Genomic DNA, 16,641 nt, shown 5'->3' with positions numbered 1-16,641 from the left:
GGGGAGAGATTACAACAGAACCTCAAGAAATACAACATATCATAAGATCATATTATGAACAACTATACTCAGCTAAGATAGAGAACCCAGAAGAAATTGACAGATTCTTGGACAAACACCCTCTTCCAAGACTGGAAAAGGAAGAACTAGAAAGCCTAAACAGACCAATCACCTCAGAGGAAATTGAAGATGTAATTAAAAAACTCCCTAAGAACAAAAGCCCAGGCCCAGATGGATTTACAGGTGAATTCTACCAAACATTCCGGGAAGATTTACTACCACTTTTCCATAGGCTCTTCCAAGCCATAGAAAAAACAGGAATCCTCCCTAACTCCTTCTATGAGGCAAATATCACACTCATTCCCAAAGATGGCAAAGATACCACCAAGAAAGAAAACTACAGACCAATCTCACTAATGAACATAGATGCAAAGATACTCAACAAAATATTAGCAAACCGAATCCAGCACTTCATCAAAAAGATCATACATCATGACCAAGTGGGATTTATACCAGGAATGCAAGGTTGGTTCAACATACGCAAATCAATCAACATTATACATCACATCAACAACAAGAAAAACAAAAACCACATGATCATATCAATCGATGCAGAGAAGGCATTTGACAAGATCCAACACCCTTTCATGTTAACGACACTCAGCAAAATAGGGTTAGAAGGAACCTTCCTCAAGATAGTCACAGCTATCTATGAAAAGCCTACAGCCAACATTATACTTAATGGCGAGAAACTAGAAGCATTTCCATTAAGGTCAGGAACTAGACAAGGCTGTCCACTCTCTCCACTCTTATTCAATATAACCCTAGAAGTCCTAGCAATAGCAATCCGACAAGAGAAGGGAATCAAAGGAATCCAAATTGGGAAAGAGGAACACAAGCTATCTCTATTTGCAGATGATATGATGATATACATCGAAAATCCTAAAGAGTCCACAGTAAAACTCCTAGAAACAATTAACCAATACAGCAAAGTGGCTGGATACAAAGTCAATACACAAAAGACAGTAGCATTTCTATATACAAACAACGAAATCGAGGAGAGAGAGATTAAAAACACAATACCATTTAAAATAGTATCAAAAAATATCAGGTACCTAGGAATCAACCTTACAAGGGAAGTGAAAGACCTATACCAGGGAAACTTCAAAATGCTTCAGAAAGAAATTGAAGACGATCTAAAGAATTGGAAAAACATCCCATGCTCATGGATAGGTAGAATTAACATAGTCAAAATGACTATCCTACCCAAACTACTATATAGATTTAATGCAATCCCTATCCAAATCCAGACACCATTCTTTAAAGAAATAGAACAATCAATCATAAAATTTATCTGGAACCACAAAAGACCCAGGATAGCCAAAAACATACTGAAAAACAAAAAGCTGGGAGGCATCTCCTTACCTAACTTGAAACTATACTATAAAGCCATAGTAGTCAAAACAGCATGGTACTGGAACAGAGACAGGACTTCAGACCAGTGGGTCAGAACAGAATTCCCAGACATAAACCCCAAGATATACAGCCAACTAATATTTGATAAAAGAGGTAAGAACCTGAAATGGAACAAAGGAAGTCTATTCAACAAATGGTGTTGGTACAACTGGAAAACCACATGTACGAAAGTGAAGATTGACCCATACCTCACCCCTTATACAAAAGTTAACTCAAAATGGATCAAAGACCTTGAAATCAGACCTGAATCTATAAAGTTTATCGAGAATAAAATAGGTAGAACACTCGAAGACCTATACATCAAAAAGGTCTTTGAGAATGGAGCACCAATGGCAAGAACATTAGCATCAAATATAAACAAATGGGACTACATTAAACTTAAAAGCTTCTGCATGGCAAAAGAAACCCTACTTAATGCAAGAAGACAGTTAACAGAATGGGAAAAAATCTTTTCACTCGACATATCAGATAAAGGGCTGATATCTAGAACATACAAAGCACTCAGAAAGCTGAGCCCCCCAAAACCAAATAAAGCCATAAAAAAATGGGGAGATGAAATGAATAGACACTTCTCTGAGGAAGACAGAAGGATGGCCAACAAACACATGAAAACATGCTCACCTTCACTCATCATCAGGGAGATCCAAATCAAGACAACAATGAGATACCACCTTACACCAGTGAGGATGGCTCACATCAAAAATAATGGAAACAACCTTTGTTGGCGGGGATGCGGTATGAAAGGAACTCTCATCCACTGCTGGTGGGAATGCCCCCTAGTCCAACACCTATGGAGGAAAGTCTGGAGAGTGCTCAAAGAACTCAGAATTGAGCTGCCATTTGACCCAGCAATTGCTCTCCTAGGCATATATCCACAAGATGGAAGGACATTCATTCCAAAATACGTATGCACCCCACTATTTATTGCAGCACTCAGTATAATAGCCAAATCTTGGAACCAACCTAGATGTCCAACAACGGATGAATGGATCATTAAGATGTGGTACATATACACAATGGAATATTACATGGCAGTTAGAAATGATACAATCACAGACTTTGCAGCAACATGGATGGACCTAGATCATGTTATGTTAAACGAAGTAAGTCAGAAGACAAAAGAAAAACACAGAATGGTAGCACTATTCTGAAACACCTAGAACATATATTTTACACACAACTAATACCTAACAATCATACAACAGGGTTTAACAGGGTAGAAACTCTGAACACTGTAATAGTCAACATATACGTGGGAGCAGTGTCCAAAATACATGAAAAAGGAACAACGCAAACTCTTGACGGCTCATTATACCACAAAGAAAACAGCAACAACAGAAACAGCAACATAGAGAGAACAGGTACGTAATCAGACCCCCACAACAAAAGCTCACAATAATCCCTTAGAGATCGTAAACAGGAACACAAGTATAGAACACCACAGGAAATCACGGACTGCAATGGCAATATACCATAACACTACGTTTTAATTCCTTTACCTTGCTACATTTTAAATAACCTCTCAGCTTTTCTGTCCACAGGCACCCTTAGATACAAAGGGCGGACAAACTAAGATGGCAACTCGGGATACCACACGAGATACCATACCTTGTTTGCAAGACGAGATGGCCACAAGAAAACTCTTTAACATAGACTTTATGTCTAGGTTAAACCTTCTTTTAGGAATTGAAGCACGGGACCAGTCAGACCACCAAAGCAGTACGTGTGACGACGTACAGACCTAAACTACAGGCTCTAGTCATCGAACACATTCAACCAAACCAGCATTCCCTTGCTACTCTCTCCTTTCTTCTCGCTACTTTTTTCTTTTTTTTCTTTTTTTTTTCTCTTCTATTCTTCTCTTTACTTTTTCCCCTTTCTCTTCTCCCTTTCTACGGTATTTTCTCTTTTCTCTTCCTTCATACCCCTCCCTTATACCTTCCCCTTCCCCCCCCCCGGAAATCCAACTATCCCATCACCCCTCAATCCCATCCAGATCTCCCACCATATTAAAACTCTCCACCCTCAGTCCCTAATCTCTTAGGCATCAAGATCGACCTCCTACCCAACGAACCAGTACCCAGCAACCAGGCGAGGGGACACCCAGCCAATCCCACACCTCATCTCCTGCAAGAAAAGACAGCCAACTTCCCTGAAGACTCATGCTACGAGGCCCTCCCTACCATCTCCCCCTAACGTGGACTGTTTCCTGAAACCGGACTTAGGTCCAATAGTATCCCCAATGCAAGAACTCCTCCAAGAATTCCCTGCCGCAAATTTTTACCAATATGAAGAAGGTCAGGGGGAGTGATTGGAAGATGCCTGGGAACCCACACACCACAAGGAAAATCCAAAAGACAACGGGAAAAACTGTACTTTCAACATAGGCATAAGACCTGTAATACACCACCTCTTTACATGTTCTCCTCCAAATGTAAAGTAGTCTCTTGCACCACTTTGGTCCTTTAAAAATTTCGCTAACCCATTTTATCTCTCTCTCTTTTTTTTTCTTTTCTTTTTTTTTTTTTAAATGTTTGCCCTACATATATATTTGTGGCCACATACACTTTTATTTCTTTTTTTTTTTTTTTTAAATCGTTTTTGGGTATGCGACCTATTTTTGTTACCCACTCTGTCCAATACAAATACACCGACAGTATAATGGAGCACCACTTCCCTCTGCAAAGGCACACTAAATAAAGGGGAAATCTTACATATAAAAAAAAAAAGAGAGTTTATCTACTAAAGATAGGAACTCATAGTTGTTTACAATACAGGGTTATCTCCTACCTTGAAAATATGTCATGTGGAATCAACTTAGACCTCAGGTGATTAGACACCACTCAACCAACCTTGAACCCTGGATCCCAGACATAGAAACGGCACAGCTCTTCACAACAGCTGCAAGAAACAAACTCCATCTGGGACAGCATTAGTACTGCAGGGTCAACAACAAGGGCCAGCCTAAACACGATACCCCGACAATGAGGAAAATGTGAACAACTTGACCTCAGAGCAGTTTAGCCTACCTCACCAGCCAACGACAAGACAAAACCAGAAGACGTGGCACCCTTTGGTAGGTCCAAAAGCCAAGATTGTGTTTTACAGATGACTGGATACGAGAACCACGACCAGACTGTATACATCTTGGGACCAATAAAAAAGCCCTAGTCTAGGGTTTGAACTAAGACCTGCACAATAAGCATGATCCTCAGTCCCAAAGATCCGACAGAGACAATTGTAACGGAAAGGGGCTTCTGGAAGCACAAAGAAAGACGCTATCCTAGATGCCATCCTAGGTTCAGGGCAAAGACTAAGATCACCAACCACAGAAGACGGATTAAAATGGCACTGAGGTAACAGAACCTCTAGATTCACAAAGACTGACTTCACCATAAGTCCCATCTCAGGATCTGTACGGATACTGAGACCTCTAAACACAGAGCTCTGATTGCATCACCCTGGACAGAGCAGAAGTCTTCCACACACCAAAAAAAAAAAAAAATAAATAAAAAAACCCACCACCGGGAGAGTAATGATCCTGAACAAAGACTAGAGTTGATCCCATGACAGTATACTCCAAGGACGGAGAAACCCCATATCGCATAGGGCAAGTGAATTCCTTTTCGAATGACCCCAATATTTACTGTGCCAGGGCAGAAGGGAAAAAAAAAAGAAAAAAACACAAAACCTTGGACATTTATATATATATATGTATATGTATATGTATATATATATTACCTTCATTTATTATTGTTATTATTTTTATTTACCTAGCTATTTTGGTCGATTTCTCTGTTTGGATGTGATTATTGAAATCGTTGTCCCCAGATATCCTTATTTATTTATTTATTTATTTATTTACTTTTCTTCTTTTCTCTCTTCCTTTTCTTTCGAGAGGGGCTACGCCAGGTTTCTTATTTCAAGACCACGGCGTGTTTTTTTTTTTTTTTTTGTTTTTGGTTTTTGTTTGTTTTGTTTTATTTTGTTTATCTGTCTTTAGTGGTGCTTATCGATATAGCTGGAGTCCTCACTGGATATTTGACACTTTTTTTGGTACTGGTGGAGTGTTTCACATTCTTTCTCTCACTCATTTCCCAAATCGATGATGAGAACCTCTAGAAGGATTCTGCCCATCTTCGGGGTATTAGACTTTTACCCCCAGTTTATATATTTTCACCTTTTCAGGCAAAACCACGCAACTTGAACTAGCTAGCCCTGCCCCCACTTAGAGGGGGAAATCAGGGAGACATCAAGACCAAACTGATGCAAGACTACTAAGTAGTAGGTTAGATACAGAGGGGACCACATATTCTAGACGCCCTGGGGGAGAGGGAAGAGGAAAAGGGAGGTAGGACAAAAACGGAGGTGTAGGGAGGACAATTTAGGGATGGGAATCCCCCCGGATTTTATGTAAATATATACCTAAAATATTATCGTCAACAATATGTAAGCCACTATGGATCAAAATAAAAATTACATTAAAAAAAATATTTATGTGATCCAACTAGGCCTAAAACATCCACCAGCTTTTGTTTTGCTGCATACAAAAATGCTATCACAATCAATGACTTTTTTCTTTAATATTATTTTAAAAATATTAAAAATATTTTAGGGTCAAAGAGTTAACTTGATAGGCTGATATGCATGCAGGGACCCTTGAACCACAAGGTCCCCTGGGAACTGCTTGGAGTAACCTCTTCCCCAAAACCCCAACCCCATACAACTCTGAGATATGAGTACATTGCTGATAGTGCCCTCCCCAAAACAATAAAAAAGCAAAAGTAATTTTATATTTAGTAGACTTTTTTAGTTTTTCCTTAATTTTTTAAAAAATAATATCTTTGGGCCCGGAGAGATAGCACAGCGGTGTTTGCCTTGCAAGCAGCCGATCCAGGATGAAAGGTGGTTGGTTCGAATCCCGGTGTCCCATATGGTCCCATATGGTCCCCCGTGCCTGCCAGGAGCTATTTCTGAGCAGACAGCCAGGAGTAACCCCTGAGCACCGCCAGGTGTGACCCCAAAACCAAATAATAATAATAATAATAATATCTTTATTTAAGCACCATGATCACAAAAAATGTTTGTAATTCAGATTCAGTCATAGAAAAGAACAATCCCCTTAACCAGTGCAACATTCCTACCACCAATGCCCCCCCCTTTCCTTTTCCCCCACCTCCTTCCTGTATTTGAGATAGGCATTCTACTTCTCTCACTTATTAACATTGTCATGATCATTGTTATTGTAGTTATTTCTCTAACTGCACTCACCACTTTTTGTGGTAAGCTTCATATCATGGGCCAGTCCTTCCAGCCCTCTTCTCTATTGTCTCTGGGTATTATTACCATATTGTCTTTTATTTTTCCTAAATCCCACAGATGAGTGAGACCTTTCTGTGTCTGTTTCTCTCCCTCTGACTTATTTCACTCAGCATAATAGTTTCCATGTCCATACATGTATAGGAAAATTTCATGACTTCATTTTCTTGATGGCTGTATAGTATTCCACTGTATATGTACCACAGTTTCTTTAGCCACTCATCTGTTGTTGGGCAGCAGGGTTGTTTTTGTATACAAGGTACTGATAGAACTTAGCAAAAAAACCATCTAACCCCATCAAAAAATATGGAGAAGAAATGAACAGACACTTTTTCAAAAAAGAAAGACAAATGGCCAAAAGGCACATTAAAAATGCTTCACATCACTAATATTAGGGAGATTCAAATCAAAACAACAATGAGGTACCATCTCATGCCACAGAGACTGGCACACATCAAAAATAATAATAATAAAGCAAGAATAATCAGTGCTGGTGAAGATGTGGGGAGAAAGAAACTCTCATTAACTGCTCTCATTAACTCTCATTAACTGGTGGGAATGCTGTTTCGTCCAGTCTTTAGAGAAAACAATATGGAGACTCCTCAAAAAACTGGAAATTGATCTCCTGTATGATCCCGCTATACCACTCCTAGGGAAATACCCTAGGAACACAATATACAAAAAAGCCTTCTGCATGCCTATATTTATTGTGGCACTATTTAACATAGCCAGAATCTATTTTAGAGTTCTATTTGAGATTTTAAACCCCTTATTATACTCTCTTTTGGGAGTCAACCATGACAGTGTTTTATAAGTTGTCTCCCTATACTTAGTCTTATACTCCTTTATTCTATCACAAGTCTCTGTCCCCAATAAAACTTGAAGGCAAAAAATTTTGTTCTCTCATATGCTTCTGTTCATTGAGAATTAAAGATCCTTGCTATCTCCCTCAGCCAATTAAATCAGTGGATATAAGATATTTGCAGAAGTAGTAAAGGAAGTAGTAAAGGGAGATGAAGGTAGAAAGGATATATTCACATAATTTATTTATTATGATTATAATCCTATTCTGTTTTGTAACTAATGCAGGATCAGAACTGTTGAGTTGATACCTATTTTAACTTAGGTTATCCACAGAGCAGATCCTGATTCAAGGATTTGTGTATAGGTCATTTATTAATTGTCATCCCAGAAAATTTAATGAAGAAGTAAAAAGTGAACAGCTATTAGGTAATACCTGATAAAGTAGATGTGTGCATCTAAGGTTAAATACTACTACAAGTCCTCTAAAGAACAGTATAGAATACAGTCTTAATGATATTTATCCAAATGATGCCATCGTGTAGATTTTCTGATTATGGAAATGATCTATAACCACATCACACTCCATGACATTCATAAGTGATTATAAGTGCTTGGAATGTGGATGTAGGGCTATAGTATATGAGTTTAATCTTAAAGTAAATATATTTATATAAATAAGTAGAGAAGGCTTAAGTAGATGAAACAGTTCAAAGGGATCAGAGAATTAGGCCTTAATCACTAATATGTACATATTCCTCAATTAGAAAGTGGTGAAAATTACCAAGAGCTTTATACATCCAATCTATACTAGATAAAAGCTAAAATACTGAGGAACTTATTCTCCCTAAGGGAGAAAAGTTGAGGAAAATACCACTTTTGCTTTGCTTTGAGGAAACTATCCACTACAGCTACAAAAAAAAAAATCCAAGGAGGTTGAGGAGATATGCCAAAGTCACTAAATGACTCTTAGACTGTATAGTAAGGCATTAAAAAAGCAGCAGTTCTAATGTGCTTTTATGATTCTGTATCAAAGTTCACATCATAAGAAATTTAATTCTGGTAATAATAATAATAATGAAGTTTTAAGTTGATTTAATGCTTTGAATGTTTTAGCATTTTCTAAATAGCTTTTTTTCCCTTTTAAATATTTAATCATTTTGATTATACTTTAAGTCACTAGCACATAACTGTCAGCTCATTCAGTAGTATTTTGCTATTTTTAATTATTATATTTTGAAGTACTAGTAGGAAACACTTTCTATTTTGCATTTGTTATTATATTATATATTTAAATTAGCTTTAACAGTAATAAAACATTTGAGTTATTTATCATTAATGAATGCCATAGCTCTGTAACTTGCATGTGCTAAGTAAAAATACTATAATAAAAATTGTGGCAAGTTCTGATGATTAAAATTATTTAAAAAATGATTAGGTTCTACATTTAAATTGCATTAGTTGAATTTTCTGAGAAAAATCTTATTACCCATGAAGAATTTTATTAAGCCTTTAAAATATATGGTTTATATAGCATAAAAGAAGCTAAATAAAATAGAATACTACTCCATAGATATTAAGATACACAATTTACTCTTACCTTTTGCATTTCTACAAAATAACTGTTTAAAGGTTAGGATAAAGTCCAAAATTTGCATTTAAATGGAGATATTTTGAGAAGAAATGCTGGTTTGTGACCTTTACCCTTGCAACTAGTGTTTTTTTTTTTAAGTGAATGAATCCAACCTCTAAGAGAAAAATTAGAAGTGAAAGTAAGTTAATAGAAAGTATTTAGTGTGACCAACTTTAAGATAAGTATTTTCATAGCCTAAGGGGAAGCAAGGTATGCTTGGACATAAATCAATTCAATCATAAAAATAATGCTTGGCCATGATAGTGGAATAATGACTTTGGTAAAATATCATGAGCCAATACTACTTATTCAAAATTTGTTCAGAATGGACCAGACGAGATAATTATATGTCAGAAAATATAGGTTATTAAGCTTCTTAATTTTTACATATTTTCTATTTAATCAATCTCTCTATTTTTTATATATATCATATAATCATAGGATATTTATAATATAATGCATCAATATATTATTACATATATCATACAATGTATCTTAATATGTTATATTAAATATATATGATTATGTACTGTAATGTGTTACATAATGTATTGTATAATATATTATTCATGTATATATATATATATAAAAACAGATTGAAGTTAACTTTCCCCCTTCTGTGGTAATAGAAGGGTAATAGAAAATTAAATAGAATATAGTTACATTCAGTTTTGATACTATTTATGCATAGACTGCTCTCTAACAACTGTTTTATCTAAGCTCCATTATTTCCTGTTATTGCTGTTCTTCCACTATCACATTTCATCTCATTTGAGTCTTGGGCATATGAGGGAAAGGAGAGTAGTAAAATTGAAGAGCACTCTACTTGGCAGGTTTAGGAATCCGAAAATATGGTCAGAATATTAGCATAACCAGTAGGGTGTTTGACTTGCTTGAGATTTACCCTGGTTTCGTCCCCTCCACCTTATATGGTCCCTGAGCACCTCCAGCAGTGATCCCTGAACATAGAGTCAGGAATAAGCTCAGTAACATCAGGTATGACACTTTAACAAACACAAATAAAAATTTAAGAAAACACACACAAGGAAAAGATAGAGTATATGTGAGAAAACTTCTGTTTGCGGAAAGGGTTATATATAAAAATGAAATACATATGCAATATGAATTAACAATCTTGGCCTCTATGTGAAGGCACAGATTCTGTTTTGGTCAGACAGTATAATGTAAAGCTAACTAAAGTACCCTATAAGATAAAGTTTGACTTCAAGGAAATTTGGTAACCCTCATCTTAGCCCTTAGGTTAATGATATTTAAGGTCAGTAATTTACATTGAATTTCCTTAATCCATCAGGAAACAGAATCAGAAATCTAAAATCAGAAATCTGAACGTCAATGTGAAAGTATAAAATAATAGAAAGAAAAATAAAAACGATTCAGGCGAGTCAACCTTGCTGCAAGTATACAAAGACAATGTCAAAGTTAGTTGGCATCTTTTCAAAAAATGTGCTAGAGCAATTTTTAACAACCATTGCTCTAGAAAGGGCCATTATTAGAAGTTGTAATTTATGAAGTCATTGGTCATTACTTGCACCTTTATCTGGTAACCATTTCTTTGTAGATCTCATACTGTCTTAAACATTGTCAAACAAAGCATCTTGTTTTTTTTTTTCTGTTTTTATTATTTTTAATCCAAATTAACATATTAATATGGCAGCCCAAACCACACATTTTATTTTTGAAAACAACAGTCAATGGGTATTATCTTAAATATATAAAATGGGTATCATATGAAACATCTCAAACAGATCAAATTTAGTGGCCTCAAATCCCTAAAATCAATAAAAAATATCCTTATTTTACCCCATGGTTATAAATATGTTTGTAATTGAATTTTAGCCATAAAATGCACAAAACCTTTCACCAATACAATTTTCCTGCCACCAATGTCACTCAATTACCGCCTCTCCCAACCCTTCTTGTATTCAGGACAGGCATTCTCTCTCTCTCTCTCTCTCTCTCTCTCTCTCTCTCTCTCTCTCTCTCTCTCTCTCTCTCTCTCTCTCTCTCTCTCTCTCTCTCTCTTCTCTCTCTTTCTTCTCTCTCTTTCTCTCTCTTTCTCTCACTCTCTCTCTCTTCTCTCTCTCTCTGTCATTGTCATGGTAGTTGTTAGTGTAGTTATTTCTCTAACTGCACTTACTACTTTTTGGGATAAGCTTCAAATCATAGTCTGATCCCTCTGGCCCTCATCATTATTGTCTCTGGGTATTTTACTATTCTTCTTTTATTTTTCTTAAATATCAAAGATGAGTGAGACTATTCTGTATTTAACTCTCAAATTCATTTATATATATTTTTTAATCTCCCAGTGAGGACAATCATATTGAACTCTACCATTGGAAATAAGTATAATTTATCAGTTTAGTATTACTAGTATAATACAGTCACAGTATAAATAGATAAGTGACCAAATTCTGGTCATGTATTCCTTCCCAGTAATATTTCTTTGCAAATTTCTTAAAATTTAAGTTAACTTTAAAGTTCCCAATATTTGGGGATGATAGGACGTAACCATTACAAAAGAATATTTTAAATGCAATGGAATTATTATCAATTGAATTATCCAATAAATTCAGTAAAATGATCCCTTTGATCAACTATTTTCTCCAATATCCAGGAAATTAACACACTTTTGTAGGACAAATTCTCTTCTTTTACATGGAACACAAGATTTTCTTCTATCATGTTCCACCAGGGCATGTAACTTTATTATTATTATTATTATTATTATTATTATTATTATTATTATTATTATTATTATTTTGGTTTTTGGGCCACACCCAAAAACCACTGTTTGGCACTGTGCAAAAAGGAATGGCCCACAAATGTTACCATGGAAAAACTGGAAGAGTCTACAATGTTACCCAGCATGCTGTTGGCATTGTTGTAAATAAATAAGTCAAAGGCAACTCAGGGGTTGCTCCTGGCTATGTGCTCAGAAATTGCTGCTGGCTTTGGAGACCATATGGAACTCCTGGGATCTAATCAAGGTCCGTCCAGGGTCAGCTGCGTGCAAGGCAAATGCCCTACTGCTGCATTATCACTCTGGTCCTGGCATTTAATTTTATTAGTGTTTTTGCATTTACTTAAATGGTATTTTAATTTAGACACATTCAGGTCTCCAGTGGGAGATGTAAGGGAATTTTATTTTCCCTTGGAAGTCTTCCAAATGAACTAGAAAGAATGGAATTCTGCTCTGAGGTAAAAATAAAAACCAAAAAAACTAAAATATAAAAAACTAAAATAAGAAATTTAGTTTTAGACTAAAAATATTAAGTAAGAGGCACAACCACCTTTTGGCCGGGACCGCCATCTTCCAGTTTTTCCAGTAAATCACAGTCATGACCAACACAAAGGGAAAGAGGAGGGGCACCTGCTACATGTTTTCTAGACCCTTTAGAAAACATGGAGTTGTTCCTTTGGCCACGTACATGCGGATTTATAAGAAAGGTGATATTGTAGACATAAAGTGAATGGGCACTGTTCAAAAAGGAATGGCCCACAAATGTTACCATGGAAAAACTGGAAGAGTCTACAATGTTACCCAGCATGCTGTTGGCATTGTTGTAAATAAACAAGTCAAAGGCAAGATTCTTGCCAAGAGAATTAATGTTCGTATTGAGCATATTAAGCTCTCTAAAAGTCGAGACAGCTTCCTGAAGCGGGTGAAGGAAAATGATCAGAAAAAGAAAGAAGCCAAAGAGAAAGGAACTTGGGTTCAATTGAAGCGCCAGCCTGCTCCACCCAGAGAAGCACACTTTGTGAGAACCAATGGAAAGGAGCCTGAGCTGCTGGAACCCATTCCTTATGAATTCATGGCATGAGAGGCATTTTTTAAAAATAAAAGATCTCTGAACTATCAAAAGAAAAAAAAAAGAGGCACAACCAAAAATTAATTAAAATGATACATTTCAAAAAGAGCTAATTCTGTATGAAGTCATAAAAGTAATATAAATAATGGGGCCGGAGTGATGGCACAAACAGTAAGGCGTCTGCCTTGCACATGCTAGCCTAGAACAGACTGTTCCGGTGGATCCCTTGCCCTCCTATATGGTCCCCCAAATCAGGAGCGATTTCTGTGCGCATAGCCAGGAGTAACCCCTGAGTGTCATGGGGTATGGCTGATAAAAACAAAAATAAATATATAAAATGAAATGTAATAAAAATAAGAAAAAAATTTAAAACATTATTTTCTTTTCAAGATAAAATTCCTATTTTCCATTTTCATGACCTTGATAAACAGAGTTTGAATGATATATCCCCCATGTTGTTTTATCAGCGAACATACCTGCCTGTCTGGAAAGTTCATCTTGTTTTATACTCAGAGTAAAAGTTTCTTCCCCTCCTTGTTACGTGAAATTTCTCTCTTTTCTTTCCTTGCTTATCTCATTTCCTTAACAGAGACTATTTGTGGAGCCGGAGAGATAGCATGAAGGTAAGGCGTTTGCCTTTCATGCAGAAGGATGGTGGTTCAAACCCTGGCATCCCATATGGTCCCCTGTGCCTGCCAGTGAAGATTTCTGAGCATATAGCCAGGAGTAACGCCTGAGTGCTGCTGGTGTGACCACCGCCCCCCCCCAAAGAGAGAGAGACTATTTTTGTATACAACAGGCTTGCCTGATTTTTCTTTAGGATTTACACTCATTAGGTAGTCGAGAGAAATGTAGAGAAGTTAAGGAATCAAAGCACTTGCCTTTTATATGACTTTCCCCCATTCAATCCTTAGCACCACATACAGTCTTCTAACACATCCAGGAATGACCCCTACATATAGAGCTAGGAAAAATTCCCGAGAACTTCTGGATATGATTCCTCAAAAGCAAAAATTAACAGAAGTAGAATTTATAGTCATGTAAATTCTCCATATTAATGAAATTCATTTTCCCTCTACCGGTGACCTTGTATTACAACTAGAGAAAACAAAGAAGGGTAGAACATTTTTTTCCTATGCCCCCCAAAGTTAAAATGCTTATCTGGACTATTTGCTTATATATCTGTAACTATTTGTATGTGAGAATATAAGCTTTTGACAATTTATTTTGTTAGGGACTATTACCTTCAGTGCCCAGAGAGACACTGCAAATTGACTATTATAAAACTAGGGTATGTTAGGAGCTCATAATTAATTGTAGAAAACTTCATTACAAGACAAGACAATGGTTCCACATTTTATGTTATATTAAAAACCGAGAAAGTGTCAATTGTGAAATCTAATAAAGCAGAACTTTATTATGTTCATATTGAAAGTCTGACTAATCTGAGTGGATTAAAGGTGCCTTGTGAAATAACTTGCATTAGTTACTAATTCTTATCCTTATTATTAACAGTTAGAGACAACTATAATTCCGACAGGTAAATATCTCTGCAAAATCACATTGTAAACTTTTTTTTAATCATCATAGAATATTGTTTGCTGTGTTAAGACATATTAAATAGAATACATTTATTTTTATCTCCCTCTTAAAAAAATTGGAAACCAGATTAGTGAATGGCAGAATTGTCACTCTTGATAAAGCTGTTTCTCATCTTCAGAGAGCTTAAACATGATACACTGGAGTGTGAACTGTGTCCCTTATGAGCATTAAGTGGTTTGTAAGATAAAAGAGAAACCAGAAGTGAGAAGGTTTCTGTTACCAACCTTGTCATATTATATAAAGGGATGGCAAGGATAAAAATCTCTCCAGCCACCCTTTGCCCCCTCCTCATCCCCCCAAACTTCAACTGTCCTCTCTGACATACAACTGAGCAGGAGACATGGAATCAAATTTTTCACAGGGATTAGAAATGTCTTTGTGGCCATGGTCTGGCAGTAATAGAAACCATATGCTATGGGTCAGACACAAAGCTATCTTGAAATATAAGATCCCATCTCTTGGCCTAATAACCTCAGAGCAGGGGACTCATTGCAGTGCATTTTTCCTTTAAGCAATGTGGGGTTGTTTGAGCTATTTTTTCCCCTACTGTGTGACTCTTAAGTTGTAAGGAGATAACCATATATTTCCCACAAAGAGAATAAGATCAGTGATAACCAAATGGTTAATGTCAGTAGCAATAAAATTCTTTTCTTAGGCACCTGTTAAATGATTTGTTGTAGATTAATTTGCATTTCCTTTTGTGATTTTTTAACTTCTTTTGGTTTCCTAATACTTTAAAACACAAGTCTGATGGAATGAAAGATAGAATGAAAGAATTTTATTTAAGCTTAGTACTTTGTGGACATTCAAAAACCAACTTTTGTCTTAAATTACATTGCCTTTGGAATGCCAGCATGTAAGACAAAGCAATATGATCTTGGTAATGGCTGTTGGCCCATCTCCAGTTGACATATACATGTAAGTTATATAGATCGGGTCACTTGAGGTTTCCCATTTCCCATAAAATAATGTTTATCATAGTTTGAGAGGGCTCACAATTGGTCCCTAAGTAACTTCTATTCTTTTATTGTAGTGATCTGTGAATAAATGTGGTCCCAAATTGACAATGACTTGAAAGCCTTGAGCACTTAGAATTTAGATTGTTATCAGAGGGTCAGAATTTTGAAGGAAGAAAACTAGTATTAGAGTACTAGAAAAAGAAGGGGTTTTTTTTCTCTCATCAGTGGATATAAGCTGGTATTTTCTAAAATTTGGAATAGAGTTTATCAAAAACTACCACACCTTCCTTACATACTGTTTTCTTCAACAGAGGTGAAAATGATAGAAAACATTTTCCACTTCCTCATTTTCTCAAAAGATTTTTCTTACTCATCCCTCTAACTGAAACTAGAAGGCGAATTATCTGAGGTAAATTGATTATTAAATGAGGTCAACCAAGTCTTTCATATATTTCCTATTCTTTTTTTTCAGGGGGGAGAAATTTATCTGTACCTTATTATTTGTATTAGGGGAAAAGGAGAGGACTAACATCAGTCAAGTGACTACATATATTAAAACTAAATAAAAAAAAACACAAAATAAGAAAGAAAGAAAGATGGAGTTAAGCTAGTTCTAAAAACATTGATGTTCCATCATTGAAAATGTTTCACAAGTTCTTTTAAAGGACGGTCATTTGGAAAGCGTAAGAAACCCTTTTTCACTTTACTCTTTGCTCTTATCTGAAAGCTCATCTCAGTTTCTCCTATAATATTTTATCATGATTCTGACAAGTTTCAAAATGAAGAATGGAACATGCTTAAAGAGTGTGAGGGTAGTATGAGTACACTGCACTTTGAAATAAGCCAAAGTGATTTGTCTTCATCATCAGATGTTTCATAACAGTGTTTCACTTCTTTTATGTATGGAATAAAATTTTGTAATATTAAAAAAAAAAGCACTAGAAATTTCAAGCCCAAAGCATAAATAATGTGAAGAGGTTTCCCAAAATACAGAATACATTTTTAAAATGTTAATTTGGCT

General features: G+C 36.0%; 1 protein-coding gene and 1 pseudogene across 1 annotated transcript in view; both read left to right on the top strand.

The window, feature by feature from the left end:
* Positions 1 to 16,641, top strand: part of MACROD2 (mono-ADP ribosylhydrolase 2) — a 2,173,194-nt gene that overhangs the window by 772,207 nt on the left and 1,384,346 nt on the right. The window lies entirely within an intron of this gene.
* Positions 12,553 to 13,092, top strand: LOC126010777 (60S ribosomal protein L21-like; annotated as a pseudogene).

The sequence above is a fragment of the Suncus etruscus genome, chromosome 6, assembly GCF_024139225.1.
Source record: "Suncus etruscus isolate mSunEtr1 chromosome 6, mSunEtr1.pri.cur, whole genome shotgun sequence".
In the NCBI taxonomy this organism is placed as follows: domain Eukaryota; kingdom Metazoa; phylum Chordata; class Mammalia; order Eulipotyphla; family Soricidae; genus Suncus; species Suncus etruscus.
This window is presented reverse-complemented; position numbering and strand designations above follow the sequence as displayed.